The 17,086-nt window shown below is 30.8% G+C and overlaps 1 protein-coding gene across 1 annotated transcript in view; it reads right to left on the bottom strand.

Annotated features, from left to right (window-relative positions):
- The window catches only part of cnrip1b (cannabinoid receptor interacting protein 1b), a 29,342-nt gene that overhangs the window by 10,139 nt on the left and 2,117 nt on the right, over window positions 1-17,086 (bottom strand). The window lies entirely within an intron of this gene.

The raw sequence follows: 17,086 nt of genomic DNA, 5'->3' as shown, positions 1-17,086 counted from the left end.
CAGGAAGTGTGGTGGATTAGCAAGGAGGAAGTGAGGGCAGCTATGAAGAGGATGGAGAGTGGAAAGGCAGGTGGTCCTGATGACATACCTGTGGAGGCATGGAGATGTTTAGGAGAGATGGCAGTGGAGTTTTTAACTAGATTGTTTAACACAATCCTGGAAAGTGAGAGGATGCTGAGGAGTGGAGAAGAAGCATACTGGTACCGATTTTCCAGAACCAGGGCGATGTGCAGAACTGTAGCAACTACAGAGGTATAAACCCCAATCCCAGTGAAGTTGGGACGTAGTGTAAAAAGTAAATAATAACAGAACACAATGATTTGCAAACCTTTTCCACCTATATTCAGTGGAATACACAACAAAGACAAGATATTTAATGTTCAAACTGATAAACTTTATTGCTTTTTGCAAATATTCCCTCATTGTGAATGTGATGCCTGCAAGACGTTCCAAAGAAGCTGGGACAGGGGCATGTTCACCACTGTGTTACACCACCTTTCCTTTGAACAACACTCAACAAGCGTTTGAGAACTGAGGACACTACTTGTTGAAGCTTTGTAGGTGGACGTCTTTCCCATCCTTGCTGATGTACGACTTCAGTTGCTCAACAGTCCGGGCACAAAATACGTCTCCTGGGTAGAGATGAGGAGGAGACTCAAGAAGCCTGGCCTCCAAGAACAACAGTCGGTCACTAACGGCTCCAACGACTCATGACCACTGAATGGAGCACTAACGAAGTCGAAACTAACACCCCCAACGCTGCTAAACATCGGAACACAAAGAGCCACGCACATCAATACCTCTGATAGCGACGGGCGTTGGTAAACATCAGGACACAAAGAGCCATGGACATCTATAGCTCTGATAACGACTCCTAGAGGATAAATGCTGAGTCTCATCAGCAGCCAGTCAGACTAGCTTGGTCTAGTCAGGAAGGCAGGAACTGAGGAAGCCTCTTGGATGAGAGGCGACACGTCTTCACGGATATATACCAAGTCCAGCTGCACTTGATTCAACTCCTTTGGAGAACCACGACGACCTGGATGAAGGAGGACATTCACAGACATCTTGGATATGTTGTAAAAGGTTACTTTTTATAGATATGTTGTAAGCAGTTACTTTTTATCTTAGATATGTTGTAAACGGTTATTTATCATCTTAGATATGTCGTAAACGGTTACTTTTTATCTCAGATATGTTGTAAACGGTTATTTTGTATCTTAGATATGTTGCAAACGGTTACTTTTTATCTTAGATATGTTGTAAACGGTTATTTTGTATCTTAGATATGTTGTAAACGGTTACTTTTTATCTTAGTTATGTTGTAAACGGTTATTTTGTATCTTAGATATGTTGTAAACGGTTATTTTTTATCTTAGATATGTTGTAAACGGTTATTTATCATCTTAGATATGTTGTAAACGGTTACTTTTTATCTTAGATATGTCGTAAACGGTTTTCTTTTTATCTTAGATATGTTGTAAACGGTTACTTTTTATCTTAGATATGTTGTAAACGGTTATTTTTTGTATCTTAGATATGTTGTAAACGGTTACTTTTTATCTTAGATATGTTGTAAACGGTTACTTTTTATCTTAGATATGTTGTAAACGGTTACTTTTTATCTTAGATATGTTGTAAACGGTTATTTTTTGTATCTTAGATATGTTGTAAACGGTTACTTTTTATCTTAGATATGTTGTAAACGGTTACTTTTTATCTTAGATATGTTGTAAACGGTTACTTTTTATCTTAGATATGTTGTAAACGGTTATTTTTTTATCTTAGATATGTTGTAAACGGTTACTTTTTATCTTAGATATGTTGTAAACGGTTATTTATCATCTTAGATATGTCGTAAACGGTTTTCTTTTTATCTTAGATATGTTGTAAACGGTTATTTTTTATCTTAGTTATGTTGTAAACGGTTACCTTTTATCTTAGATATGTTGTAAACGGTTACTTTGTATCTTAGATATGTTGTAAACGGTTACTTTTTATCTTAGATTTGTTGTAAACGGTTACTTTTTATCTTAGATATGTTGTAAACGGTTACTTTTTATCTTAGATATGTTGTAAACGGTTATTTATCATCTTAGATATGTCGTAAACGGTTTTCTTTTTATCTTAGATATGTTGTAAACGGTTATTTATCATCATAGATATGTCGTAAACGGTTTTCTTTTTATCTTAGATATGTTGTAAACGGTTATTTTTTTATCTTAGATATGTTGTAAACGGTTACTTTTTATCTTAGATATGTGGTAAACGGTTACTTTTTATCTTAGATACGTTGTAAACGGTTACTTTTTATCTTAGATATGTTGCAAACGGTTACTTTTTATCTTAAATATGTTGTAAACGGTTATTTTGTATCTTAGATATGTTGTAAACGTTTTTTTTATCTCAGATATGTTGTAAACGGTTATTTTGTATCTTAGATATGTTGTAAACGGTTATTTTTTATCTTAGATATGTTGTAAACGGTTATTTATCATCTTAGATATGTTGTAAACGGTTACTTTTTATCTTAGATATGTTGTAAACGGTTATTTATCATCTTAGATATGTCGTAAACGGTTACTTTTTATCTCAGATATGTTGTAAACGGTTATTTTGTATCTTAGATATGTTGCAAACGGTTACTTTTTATCTTAGATATGTTGTAAACGGTTATTTTGTATCTTAGATATGTTGTAAACGGTTACTTTTTATCTTAGTTATGTTGTAAACGGTTATTTTGTATCTTAGATATGTTGTAAACGGTTATTTTTTATCTTAGATATGTTGTAAACGGTTATTTATCATCTTAGATATGTTGTAAACGGTTACTTTTTATCTTAGATATGTTGTAAACGGTTATTTTTTTATCTTAGATATGTTGTAAACGGTTATTTATCATCTTAGATATGTCGTAAACGGTTTTCTTTTTATCTTAGATATGTTGTAAACGGTTACTTTTTATCTTAGATATGTTGTAAACGGTTATTTATCATCTTAGATATGTCGTAAACGGTTACTTTTTATCTCAGATATGTTGTAAACGGTTATTTTGTATCTTAGATATGTTGCAAACGGTTACTTTTTATCTTAGATAAGTTGTAAACGGTTATTTTTTATCTTAGATATGTTGTAAACGGTTATTTTTTTATCTTAGATATGTTGTAAACGGTTACTTTTTATCTTAGATATGTTGTAAACGGTTATTTATCATCTTAGATATGTCGTAAACGGTTTTCTTTTTATCTTAGATATGTTGTAAACGGTTATTTTTTATCTTATATATGTTGTAAACGGTTATTTATCATCTTAGATATGTTGTAAACGGTTACTTTTTATCTTATATATGTTGTAAACGGTTATTTATCATCTTAGATATGTTGTAAACGGTTACTTTTTATCTTAGATATGTTGTAAACGGTTATTTATCATCTTAGGTATGTCGTAAACGGTTTTCTTTTTATCTTAGATATGTTGTAAACGGTTATTTATCATCTTAGATATGTTGTAAACGGTTTTCTTTTTATCTTAGATATGTTGTAAACGGTTATTTATCATCTTAGATATGTTGTAAACAGTTACTTTTTATCTTAGTTATGTTGTAAACGGTTACTTTTTATCTTAGATATGTTGTAAACGGTTACTTTTTATCTTATATATGTTGTAAACGGTTATTTATCATCTTAGATATGTTTTAAACGGTTACTTTTTATCTTAGATATGTTGTAAACCGTTACTTTTTATCTTAGTTATGTTGTAAACGGTTACTTTTTATCTTAGTTATGTTGTAAACGGTTACTTTTTATCTTAGATATGTTGTAAACGGTTACTTTTTATCTTAGTTATGTTGTAAGCGGTTATTTATCATCTTAGATATGTTTTAAACGGTTACTTTTTATCTTAGATATGTTGTAAACGGTTACTTTTTATCTTAGTTATGTTGTAAACGGTTACTTTTTATCTTAGTTATGTTGTAAACGGTTACTTTTTATCTTAGATATGTTGTAAACGGTTATTTTTTATCTTAGTTATGTTGTAAACGGTTACTTTTTATCTTAGATATGTTGTAAACGGCTACTTTGTATCTTAGATATGTTGTAAACGGTTACTTTTTATCTTAGATATGTTGTAAACGGTTACTTTTTATCTTAGATATGTTGTAAACGGTTACTTTTTATCTTAGATATGTTGTAAACGGTTATTTATCATCTTAGATATGTCGTAAACGGTTTTCTTTTTATCTTAGATATGTTGTAAACGGTTATTTATCATCTTAGATATGTCGTAAACGGTTTTCTTTTTATCTTAGATATGTTGTAAACGGTTACTTTTTATCTTAGATATGTTGTAAACGGTTATTTTTTTATCTTAGATATGTTGTAAACGGTTACTTTTTATCTTAGATATGTTGCAAACGGTTACTTTTTATCTTAGATACGTTGTAAACGGTTACTTTTTATCTTAGATATGTTGCAAACGGTTACTTTTTATCTTAGATATGTTGTAAACGGTTATTTTGTATCTTAGATATGTTGTAAACGTTTTTTTTATCTCAGATATGTTGTAAACGGTTATTTTGTATCTTAGATATGTTGTAAACGGTTATTTATCATCTTAGATATGTTGTAAACGGTTACTTTTTATCTTAGATATGTTGTAAACGGTTATTTATCATCTTAGATATGTCGTAAACGGTTACTTTTTATCTCAGATATGTTGTAAACGGTTATTTTGTATCTTAGATATGTTGCAAACGGTTACTTTTTATCTTAGATATGTTGTAAACGGTTATTTTGTATCTTAGATATGTTGTAAACGGTTACTTTTTATCTTAGTTATGTTGTAAACGGTTATTTTGTATCTTAGATATGTTGTAAACGGTTATTTTTTATCTTAGATATGTTGTAAACGGTTATTTATCATCTTAGATATGTTGTAAACGGTTACTTTTTATCTTAGATATGTTGTAAACGGTTATTTTTTTATCTTAGATATGTTGTAAACGGTTATTTATCATCTTAGATATGTCGTAAACGGTTTTCTTTTTATCTTAGATATGTTGTAAACGGTTACTTTTTATCTTAGATATGTTGTAAACGGTTATTTATCATCTTAGATATGTCGTAAACGGTTACTTTTTATCTCAGATATGTTGTAAACGGTTATTTTGTATCTTAGATATGTTGCAAACGGTTACTTTTTATCTTAGATATGTTGTAAACGGTTATTTTTTATCTTAGATATGTTGTAAACGGTTATTTTTTTATCTTAGATATGTTGTAAACGGTTACTTTTTATCTTAGATATGTTGTAAACGGTTATTTATCATCTTAGATATGTCGTAAACGGTTTTCTTTTTATCTTAGATATGTTGTAAACGGTTATTTTTTATCTTATATATGTTGTAAACGGTTATTTATCATCTTAGATATGTTGTAAACGGTTACTTTTTATCTTAGTTATGTTGTAAACGGTTATTTATCATCTTAGATATGTTGTAAACGGTTACTTTTTATCTTAGATATGTTGTAAACGGTTATTTATCATCTTAGATATGTCCTAAACGGTTTTCTTTTTATCTTAGATATGTTGTAAACGGTTATTTATCATCTTAGATATGTTGTAAACGGTTTTCTTTTTATCTTAAATATGTTGTAAACGGTTATTTATCATCTTAGATATGTTGTAAACAGTTACTTTTTATCTTAGATATGTTGTAAACGGTTACTTTTTATCTTATATATGTTGTAAACGGTTATTTATCATCTTAGATATGTTGTAAACAGTTACTTTTTATCTTAGATATGTTGTAAACGGTTACTTTTTATCTTAGATATGTTGTAAACGGTTACTTTTTATCTTATATATGTTGTAAACGGTTATTTATCATCTTAGATATGTTTTAAACGGTTACTTTTTATCTTAGATATGTTGTAAACCGTTACTTTTTATCTTAGTTATGTTGTAAACGGTTACTTTTTATCTTAGTTATGTTGTAAACGGTTACTTTTTATCTTAGTTATGTTGTAAACGGTTACTTTTTATCTTAGATATGTTGTAAACGGTTACTTTTTATCTTAGTTATGTTGTAAACGGTTACTTTTTATCTTAGTTATGTTGTAAACGGTTACTTTTTATCTTAGATATGTCGTAAATGGTTTTCTTTTTATCTTAGATATGTTGTAAATGGCTTCACCGATATATACCAAGTCCAGTTGCACCTGATTCACCTCCTTTGGAGAACCACGACGACCTGGAGGAAGGAGGACATTCACAGACATCTTGGATATGTTGTAAAAGGTTACTTTTTATAGATATGTTGTAAGCAGTTACTTTTTATCTTAGATATGTTGTAAACGGTTATTTATCATCTTAGATATGTCGTAAACGGTTACTTTTTATCTCAGATATGTTGTAAACGGTTTTCTTTTTATCTTAGATATGTTGTAAACGGTTACCTTTTATCTTAGATATGTTGTAAACGGTTACTTTTTATCTTAGATATGTTGTAAACGGTTACTTTTTATCTTAGTTATGTTGTAAACGGTTATTTTGTATCTTAGATATGTTGTAAACGGTTATTTTTTATCTTAGATATGTTGTAAACGGTTATTTATCATCTTAGATATGTCGTAAACGGTTACTTTTTATCTTAGATATGTCGTAAACGGTTTTCTTTTTATCTTAGATATGTTGTAAACGGTTACTTTTTATCTTAGATATGTTGTAAACGGTTATTTTTTTATCTTAGATATGTTGTAAACGGTTACTTTTTATCTTAGATATGTTGTAAACGGTTACTTTTTATCTTAGATATGTTGTAAACGGTTACTTTTTATCTTAGATATGTTGTAAACGGTTATTTTTTATCTTAGATATGTTGTAAACGGTTATTTTTTATCTTAGATATGTTGTAAACGGTTACTTTTTATCTTAGATATGTTGTAAACGGTTATTTATCATCTTAGATATGTCGTAAACGGTTTTCTTTTTATCTTAGATATGTTGTAAACGGTTATTTTTTATCTTAGTTATGTTGTAAACGGTTACTTTTTATCTTAGATATGTTGTAAACGGTTACTTTGTATCTTAGATATGTTGTAAACGGTTACTTTTTATCTTAGATATGTTGTAAACGGCTACTTTTTATCTTAGATATGTTGTAAACGGTTACTTTTTATCTTAGATATGTTGTAAACGGTTATTTATCATCTTAGATATGTCGTAAACGGTTTTCTTTTTATCTTAGATATGTTGTAAACGGTTATTTATCATCTTAGATATGTCGTAAACGGTTTTCTTTTTATCTTAGATATGTTGTAAACGGTTACTTTTTATCTTAGATATGTTGTAAACGGTTATTTTTTTTATCTTAGATATGTTGTAAACGGTTACTTTTTATCTTAGATATGTTGCAAACGGTTACTTTTTATCTTAGATTAGTTGTAAACGGTTACTTTTTATCTTAGATATGTTGCAAACGGTTACTTTTTATCTTAGATATGTTGTAAACGGTTATTTTGTATCTTAGATATGTTGTAAACGTTTTTTTTATCTCAGATATGTTGTAAACGGTTATTTTGTATCTTAGATATGTTGTAAACGGTTATTTTTTATCTTAGATATGTTGTAAACGGTTATTTATCATCTTAGATATGTTGTAAACGGTTACTTTTTATCTTAGATATGTTGTAAACGGTTATTTATCATCTTAGATATGTCGTAAACGGTTACTTTTTATCTCAGATATGTTGTAAACGGTTATTTTGTATCTTAGATATGTTGCAAACGGTTACTTTTTATCTTAGATATGTTGTAAACGGTTATTTTGTATCTTAGATATGTTGTAAACGGTTACTTTTTATCTTAGTTATGTTGTAAACGGTTATTTTGTATCTTAGATATGTTGTAAACGGTTATTTTTTATCTTAGATATGTTGTAAACGGTTATTTATCATCTTAGATATGTTGTAAACGGTTACTTTTTATCTTAGATATGTTGTAAACGGTTATTTTTTTATCTTAGATATGTTGTAAACGGTTATTTATCATCTTAGATATGTCGTAAACGGTTTTCTTTTTATCTTAGATATGTTGTAAACGGTTATTTTTTATCTTAGTTATGTTGTAAACGGTTACTTTTTATCTTAGATATGTTGTAAACGGTTACTTTGTATCTTAGATATGTTGTAAACGGTTACTTTTTATCTTAGATATGTTGTAAACGGCTACTTTTTATCTTAGATATGTTGTAAACGGTTACTTTTTATCTTAGATATGTTGTAAACGGTTATTTATCATCTTAGATATGTCGTAAACGGTTTTCTTTTTATCTTAGATATGTTGTAAACGGTTATTTATCATCTTAGATATGTCGTAAACGGTTTTCTTTTTATCTTAGATATGTTGTAAACGGTTACTTTTTATCTTAGATATGTTGTAAACGGTTATTTTTTTTATCTTAGATATGTTGTAAACGGTTACTTTTTATCTTAGATATGTTGCAAACGGTTACTTTTTATCTTAGATTAGTTGTAAACGGTTACTTTTTATCTTAGATATGTTGCAAACGGTTACTTTTTATCTTAGATATGTTGTAAACGGTTATTTTGTATCTTAGATATGTTGTAAACGTTTTTTTTATCTCAGATATGTTGTAAACGGTTATTTTGTATCTTAGATATGTTGTAAACGGTTATTTTTTATCTTAGATATGTTGTAAACGGTTATTTATCATCTTAGATATGTTGTAAACGGTTACTTTTTATCTTAGATATGTTGTAAACGGTTATTTATCATCTTAGATATGTCGTAAACGGTTACTTTTTATCTCAGATATGTTGTAAACGGTTATTTTGTATCTTAGATATGTTGCAAACGGTTACTTTTTATCTTAGATATGTTGTAAACGGTTACTTTTTATCTTAGATATGTTGTAAACGGTTATTTTTTGTATCTTAGATATGTTGTAAACGGTTACTTTTTATCTTAGATATGTTGTAAACGGTTACTTTTTATGTTAGATATGTTGTAAACGGTTACTTTTTATCTTAGATATGTTGTAAACGGTTATTTTTTATCTTAGATATGTTGTAAACGGTTACTTTTTATCTTAGATATGTTGTAAACGGTTATTTATCATCTTAGATATGTCGTAAACGGTTTTCTTTTTATCTTAGATATGTTGTAAACGGTTATTTATCATCTTAGATATGTCGTAAACGGTTTTCTTTTTATCTTAGATATGTTGTAAACGGTTATTTTTTTTATCTTAGATATGTTGTAAACGGTTACTTTTTATCTTAGATATGTTGTAAACGGTTACTTTTTATCTTAGATACGTTGTAAACGGTTACTTTTTATCTTAGATATGTTGCAAACGGTTACTTTTTATCTTAAATATGTTGTAAACGGTTATTTTGTATCTTAGATATGTTGTAAACGTTTTTTTTATCTCAGATATGTTGTAAACGGTTATTTATCATCTTAGATATGTTGTAAACGGTTTTCTTTTTATCTTAAATATGTTGTAAACGGTTATTTATCATCTTAGATATGTTGTAAACAGTTACTTTTTATCTTAGATATGTTGTAAACGGTTACTTTTTATCTTAGATATGTTGTAAACGGTTACTTTTTATCTTAGATATGTTGCAAACGGTTACTTTTTATCTTAGATTAGTTGTAAACGGTTACTTTTTATCTTAGATATGTTGCAAACGGTTACTTTTTATCTTAGATATGTTGTAAACGGTTATTTTGTATCTTAGATATGTTGTAAACGTTTTTTTTATCTCAGATATGTTGTAAACGGTTATTTTGTATCTTAGATATGTTGTAAACGGTTATTTTTTATCTTAGATATGTTGTAAACGGTTATTTATCATCTTAGATATGTTGTAAACGGTTACTTTTTATCTTAGATATGTTGTAAACGGTTATTTATCATCTTAGATATGTCGTAAACGGTTACTTTTTATCTCAGATATGTTGTAAACGGTTATTTTGTATCTTAGATATGTTGCAAACGGTTACTTTTTATCTTAGATATGTTGTAAACGGTTATTTTGTATCTTAGATATGTTGTAAACGGTTACTTTTTATCTTAGTTATGTTGTAAACGGTTATTTTGTATCTTAGATATGTTGTAAACGGTTATTTTTTATCTTAGATATGTTGTAAACGGTTATTTATCATCTTAGATATGTTGTAAACGGTTACTTTTTATCTTAGATATGTTGTAAACGGTTATTTTTTTATCTTAGATATGTTGTAAACGGTTATTTATCATCTTAGATATGTCGTAAACGGTTTTCTTTTTATCTTAGATATGTTGTAAACGGTTATTTTTTATCTTAGTTATGTTGTAAACGGTTACTTTTTATCTTAGATATGTTGTAAACGGTTACTTTGTATCTTAGATATGTTGTAAACGGTTACTTTTTATCTTAGATATGTTGTAAACGGCTACTTTTTATCTTAGATATGTTGTAAACGGTTACTTTTTATCTTAGATATGTTGTAAACGGTTATTTATCATCTTAGATATGTCGTAAACGGTTTTCTTTTTATCTTAGATATGTTGTAAACGGTTATTTATCATCTTAGATATGTCGTAAACGGTTTTCTTTTTATCTTAGATATGTTGTAAACGGTTACTTTTTATCTTAGATATGTTGTAAACGGTTATTTTTTTTATCTTAGATATGTTGTAAACGGTTACTTTTTATCTTAGATATGTTGCAAACGGTTACTTTTTATCTTAGATTAGTTGTAAACGGTTACTTTTTATCTTAGGTATGTTGCAAACGGTTATTTTGTATCTTAGATATGTTGTAAACGGTTATTTTTTATCTTAGATATGTTGTAAACGGTTATTTATCATCTTAGATATGTTGTAAACGGTTACTTTTATCTTAGATATGTTGTAAACGGTTATTTATCATCTTAGATATGTCGTAAACGGTTACTTTTTATCTCAGATATGTTGTAAACGGTTATTTTGTATCTTAGATATGTTGCAAACGGTTACTTTTTATCTTAGATATGTTGTAAACGGTTATTTTGTATCTTAGATATGTTGTAAACGGTTACTTTTTATCTTAGTTATGTTGTAAACGGTTATTTTGTATCTTAGATATGTTGTAAACGGTTATTTTTTATCTTAGATATGTTGTAAACGGTTATTTATCATCTTAGATATGTTGTAAACGGTTACTTTTTATCTTAGATATGTTGTAAACGGTTATTTTTTTATCTTAGATATGTTGTAAACGGTTATTTATCATCTTAGATATGTCGTAAACGGTTTTCTTTTTATCTTAGATATGTTGTAAACGGTTATTTTTTATCTTAGTTATGTTGTAAACGGTTACTTTTTATCTTAGATATGTTGTAAACGGTTACTTTGTATCTTAGATATGTTGTAAACGGTTACTTTTTATCTTAGATATGTTGTAAACGGCTACTTTTTATCTTAGATATGTTGTAAACGGTTACTTTTTATCTTAGATATGTTGTAAACGGTTATTTATCATCTTAGATATGTCGTAAACGGTTTTCTTTTTATCTTAGATATGTTGTAAACGGTTATTTATCATCTTAGATATGTCGTAAACGGTTTTCTTTTTATCTTAGATATGTTGTAAACGGTTACTTTTTATCTTAGATATGTTGTAAACGGTTATTTTTTTTATCTTAGATATGTTGTAAACGGTTACTTTTTATCTTAGATATGTTGCAAACGGTTACTTTTTATCTTAGATTAGTTGTAAACGGTTACTTTTTATCTTAGATATGTTGCAAACGGTTACTTTTTATCTTAGATATGTTGTAAACGGTTATTTTGTATCTTAGATATGTTGTAAACGTTTTTTTTATCTCAGATATGTTGTAAACGGTTATTTTGTATCTTAGATATGTTGTAAACGGTTATTTTTTATCTTAGATATGTTGTAAACGGTTATTTATCATCTTAGATATGTTGTAAACGGTTACTTTTTATCTTAGATATGTTGTAAACGGTTATTTATCATCTTAGATATGTCGTAAACGGTTACTTTTTATCTCAGATATGTTGTAAACGGTTATTTTGTATCTTAGATATGTTGCAAACGGTTACTTTTTATCTTAGATATGTTGTAAACGGTTACTTTTTATCTTAGATATGTTGTAAACGGTTATTTTTTGTATCTTAGATATGTTGTAAACGGTTACTTTTTATCTTAGATATGTTGTAAACGGTTACTTTTTATCTTAGATATGTTGTAAACGGTTACTTTTTATCTTAGATATGTTGTAAACGGTTATTTTTTATCTTAGATATGTTGTAAACGGTTACTTTTTATCTTAGATATGTTGTAAACGGTTATTTATCATCTTAGATATGTCGTAAACGGTTTTCTTTTTATCTTAGATATGTTGTAAACGGTTATTTTTTATCTTAGTTATGTTGTAAACGGTTACCTTTTATCTTAGATATGTTGTAAACGGTTACTTTGTATCTTAGATATGTTGTAAACGGTTACTTTTTATCTTAGATTTGTTGTAAACGGTTACTTTTTATCTTAGATATGTTGTAAACGGTTACTTTTTATCTTAGATATGTTGTAAACGGTTATTTATCATCTTAGATATGTCGTAAACGGTTTTCTTTTTATCTTAGATATGTTGTAAACGGTTATTTATCATCTTAGATATGTCGTAAACGGTTTTCTTTTTATCTTAGATATGTTGTAAACGGTTATTTTTTTTATCTTAGATATGTTGTAAACGGTTACTTTTTATCTTAGATATGTTGTAAACGGTTACTTTTTATCTTAGATACGTTGTAAACGGTTACTTTTTATCTTAGATATGTTGCAAACGGTTACTTTTTATCTTAAATATGTTGTAAACGGTTATTTTGTATCTTAGATATGTTGTAAACGTTTTTTTTATCTCAGATATGTTGTAAACGGTTATTTATCATCTTAGATATGTTGTAAACGGTTTTCTTTTTATCTTAAATATGTTGTAAACGGTTATTTATCATCTTAGATATGTTGTAAACAGTTACTTTTTATCTTAGATATGTTGTAAACGGTTACTTTTTATCTTATATATGTTGTAAACGGTTATTTATCATCTTAGATATGTTTTAAACGGTTACTTTTTATCTTAGATATGTTGTAAACCGTTACTTTTTATCTTAGTTATGTTGTAAACGGTTACTTTTTATCTTAGTTATGTTGTAAACGGTTACTTTTTATCTTAGATATGTTGTAAACGGTTACTTTTTATCTTAGTTATGTTGTAAGCGGTTATTTATCATCTTAGATATGTTTTAAACGGTTACTTTTTATCTTAGATATGTTGTAAACGGTTACTTTTTATTTTAGTTATGTTGTAAACGGTTACTTTTTATCTTAGTTATGTTGTAAACGGTTACTTTTTATCTTAGATATGTCGTAAATGGTTTTCTTTTTATCTTAGATATGTTGTAAATGGCTTCACGGATATATGCCAAGTCCAGTTGCACCTGATTCACCTCCTTTGGAGAACCACGACGACCTGGAGGAAGGAGGACATTCACAGACATCTTGGATATGTTGTAAAAGGTTACTTTTTATAGATATGTTGTAAGCAGTTACTTTTTATCTTAGATATGTTGTAAACGGTTATTTATCATCTTAGATATGTCGTAAACGGTTACTTTTTATCTCAGATATGTTGTAAACGGTTATTTTGTATCTTAGATATGTTGTAAACGGTTACCTTTTATCTTAGATATGTTGTAAACGGTTATTTTTTATCTTAGTTATGTTGTAAGCGGTTATTAATCATCTTAGATATGTCGTAAACGGTTACTTTTTATCTTAGATATGTTGTAAACGGTTATTTATCATCTTAGATATGTTGTAAACGGTTATTTTGTATCTTAGATATGTTGTAAACGGTTTTCTTTTTATCTTAGATATGTTGTAAACGGTTACCTTTTATCTTAGATATGTTGTAAACGGTTACTTTTTATCTTAGATATGTTGTAAACGGTTACTTTTTATCTTAGATATGTTGTAAACGGTTATTTATCATCTTAGATATGTTTTAAACGGTTACTTTTTATCTTAGATATGTTGTAAACGGTTATTTATCATCTTAGATATGTCGTAAACGGTTTTCTTTTTATCTTAGATATGTTGTAAACGGTTATTTATCATCTTAGATATGTTGTAAACGGTTTTCTTTTTATCTTAGTTATGTTGTAAACGGTTACTTTTTATCTTAGATATGTTGTAAACGGTTACTTTTTAATCTTAGTTATGTTGTAAACGGTTTTCTTTTTATCTTAGTTATGTTGTAAACGGTTACTTTTTATCTTAGTTATGTTTTAAACAGTTACTTTTTATCTTAGTTATGTTGTAAACGGTTACTTTTTATCTTAGATATCTTGCAACGGGAAATAACGGCGTCTCAAGGCAAGGTAAGGGTAGTACAATTTTATGTCACATGTTGGCGACAAAACACCTGTGGAAAATAATGGTATCAAGAAACGCAGTATACGGTAACCTACAATACAAGGTAAAACTGCTAAAGGGCACAAATAGAAATATAACGGGGTGTGAAACTGGGGCGATTCTTTTTATAACTAGGAAGATAATGGAGTATAAAGTTGGGGTGATTCTATTTCCAGAAGTCAAAGGTGTGGTCAAAGGTTAAGCCCCACAACAGTTGGGACTAAGTCATGACATGAAGGTGTGTGCATCAGGAGGTCAGGCTCCATGGACCCGCTCAGTATATTGTTGTACCCACTGAGTGCTACTGACAATAAACCTATTCACACCAGACTAGAAGGTATTGGACATTGACTGACTAACTTTGAAGAACAGTGTGTCGAGAAGAAATTCTCCCACACTTGCCTCCATTACTCAACATGGTGAATATGTGATTATGACGCTGTGGTTATGACGCTCTGACTGGCAGAGGCCCTCAAAGACCTTGGCAAATATAGTGGATAATGTGAGCCATAATAATATTCTACTCAGCATATGTCTATTTAAGCCCACAAAACTGACAGTTTCTTTTTCATACTGTGCAAAAAGTAAGCATCCAGACATCTTCTGTATTTAATCTGTCTGCAGGAAATTATTTGATTGTGCCCTGTCCTGAACGGTGCTTGAGGGAATGTAGCATTACTGTGATGAGGGTATCATGTCTTCTGCTAAAACCACAGCAACGTCAGGCTTTCAAATCAGAGAATATAGGCTGGACAGAGAGGACGGCAGGGCCTTATGTAACATCTTCACAAAGAAAGGGGAGTTCATGTCCCTAGAAGAAAGGATTAGGAAGGAGTATATTAGAGGGACAGCTCAGGTTGGACGGTTTGGAGACAAAGCAAGAGAGACAAGATGGAGATGGTTTGGACATGTGTGGAGGAGAGATGCTGGGTATACTGGGAGAAGGATGCTGAATATGGAGCTGCCAGGGAAGAGGAGAAGAGGAAGGCCAAAGAGGAGGTTTATGGAGGTGGTGAGGGAGGACATGCAGGTGGCTGGTGTGACAGAGGAAGACACAGAGGACAGGAAGAGATGGAAACGGATGATCCACAGTGGCGCCCCCTAATGGGAGCAGCCGAAAGAAGTAGTAGTAGTAGTAGTAGTAGTAGTAATAGTAGTAGTAGCAGTAGTAGTAGTAGCAGTAGGAGGAGGAGTAGTAGTAGTAGTAGCAGTAGTAGTAGTAGCAGTAGTAGTAGTAGCAGTAGGAGTAGTAGGAGTAGTAGTAGTAGTAGTAGTAGTAGCAGTAGGAGGAGGAGGAGTAGCAGTAGCAGTAGGAGTAGTAGTAGTAGTAGTAGTAGTATTATGTGGGGCAGGTTAGCATGTTGGCTAGAGCCATATATTATGAAGTAGTTAGGCTGGCAGTAGCTAGAATACTTCATCACATCCTCACATTAAGACAGTTCTTTGATAATTACATTAAATTCAGTCTACACAGGCTAACTTTAAAAATGCTGTTGTTAGTAAAGCAAATGTCCACGGAGCAGACTTGGCAGACTCCTCAGCTCATGTCCGAGCGGAGGATGGAGGAGATGAGTGGCCCTCTGCTGAACACCAGTGTGTTACTGAGGGAATTACTCTATTAAAACTACTCCACAAGCAGTCTACATAGACTGGTGTTCTCCGCCATCTGTAAGCATTTGGGTTTGATTGACCAGTGGTGATGTAACCCTCTACCAAGCCTCCACTAACCCTCCACCAACCCTCTACCAAGCCTCTACTAACCCTCTACCAAGCCTCCACTAACCCTCCACCAACCCTCTACCAAGCCTCTACTAACCCTCCACCAACCCTCTACCAAGCCTCCACTAACCCTCCACCAACCCTCTACCAAGCCTCCACTAACCCTCCACCAACCCTCTACCAAGCCTCTACTAACCCTCTACCAATCCTCCACTAACCCTCCACCAACCCTCTACCAAGCCTCTACTAACCCTCTACCAAGCCTCTACTAACCCTCTACCAAGCCTCTACTAACCCTCTACCAAGCCTCCACTAACCCTCCACCAACCCTCTACCAAGCCTCCACTAACCCTCTACCAAGCCTCTACTAACCCTCTACCAAGCCTCTACTAACCCTCTACCAAGCCTCTACCAAGCCTCTACTAACCCTCTACCAAGCCTCCACTAACCCTCCACCAACCCTCTACCAAGCCTCTACTAACCCTCTACCAAGCCTCCACTAACCCTCCACCAACCCTCTACCAAGCCTCCACTAACCCTCTACCAAGCCTCCACTAACCCTCCACCAACCCTCTACCAAGCCTCCACTAACCCTCTACCAAGCCTCCACTAACCCTCTACCAAGCCTCTACTAACCCTCTACCAAGCCTCTACTAACCCTCTACCAAGCCTCCACTAACCCTCTACCAAGCCTCCACTAACCCTCCACCAACCCTCTACCAAGCCTCCACTAACCCTCTACCAAGCCTCCACTAACCCTCTACCAAGCCTCCACTAACCCTCCACCAACCCTCTACCAAGCCTCCACTAACCCTCTACCAAGCCTCCACTAACCCTCCACCAACCCTCTACCAAGCCTCTACTAACCCTCC

Source organism: Lampris incognitus, chromosome 13, assembly GCF_029633865.1.
Source record: "Lampris incognitus isolate fLamInc1 chromosome 13, fLamInc1.hap2, whole genome shotgun sequence".
NCBI lineage: Eukaryota > Metazoa > Chordata > Actinopteri > Lampriformes > Lampridae > Lampris > Lampris incognitus.
The sequence above is the reverse complement of the archived record's forward strand: the minus strand, read 5'-3'. Positions and strand labels throughout refer to the sequence as shown.